Consider the following 1,135-nt stretch of genomic DNA (forward strand, 5'->3'; position numbering starts at 1 on the left):
GTGTGGGCGCCACGGGCCTCACTCGCATAGCTGACCCTGGCCGCAGTGTGATCAGCGCATCCTGTTGGGTTTCCATTAGCTTGCTCCCAGCTGTCCTCTCTGCAGGCTTGTTCAGATGGGTGATCTGAATGGCCACAATGAAGTCAGTCATCATGACGGCGGCAGCCAGAAGGAGCCTGTGGCCCCCCCAGGCCATCTCCTTTCAGCCCTAGATTTCCAGGATCCCCTCAACCAAGGTCGGGCTTAGGACTGGAGATGCACCATGGCTCTTGCTGATTCCAGGCTGAACTTCCACCCACGTCTCCCCCATTTCATTTCCTCTATTCTCCTATCTCTAAACTGGCCCCCTCCCTTCTGACCACCCAACTCTGATTTCTCCATGTCCCCTTTAAGGGCATTATGTCAAAAGAGCAGTTCTGGAGACCTCAGGGGGATATTCCCCACCCTACCCTTGTTCCTATGGGTACCTGCTTCTCTGGCCACCTCTGGGCTCCCTCCCCTTATGGCCAGATCCAGCATGAATGGCAAGGGCCATTGTCCCTGCAGGGTCATGCCACACACCTCTGAAATTGCCCCAATGAAGACTTGGGGCTGGCAGCCTTCTGAAATGTAAGCGCCTGTCCCACCACAGGGTGCTAAATCAAGAAAGGCAGAGAAACCAATTCACCTTTCTAGAACTGCACGCCGAGGCCCTCCCAGCAGGCTGCGGCTGAGGCCCCTGACTATTAATAGTCGAGCAGCTGTTCGCATCCCTGAATGAGACTCTTTATTGCAAGCTGCTTTGACAAAGCAGATCCCGCTCCTTCCTGCCCAGAATATTTGGGGGCGGAGGGACCACAGGGAGATGTTCCTTCCTTCCAGGGAAGTTGAGAAGGTCAGCACTGGGAGAGACCTTAGCCTTGACACCCTCTTCATCAGCAAGGCCCCTCACTGGATCCTCCCATATTCCCAGCTCCAGCCAACAGCCCTACCATCCCTCTGTACTGCTTCACCATTCTCAGTCACCTTTTGTTCCAACCCCAACGTGTTGCTAAGTGCCGTCGAGTCGGTTCCAACTCATGGCAACCCTGGTAGGGTTTCTGAGGAGCAGCTGGTGGGTTTGAACTGCCAACCTTGTGGTTCAAAGTCCAGTACT

This window comes from Chrysochloris asiatica, unplaced genomic scaffold (assembly GCF_000296735.1).
Source record: "Chrysochloris asiatica unplaced genomic scaffold, ChrAsi1.0 scaffold00057, whole genome shotgun sequence".
NCBI classification, from domain to species: domain Eukaryota; kingdom Metazoa; phylum Chordata; class Mammalia; order Afrosoricida; family Chrysochloridae; genus Chrysochloris; species Chrysochloris asiatica.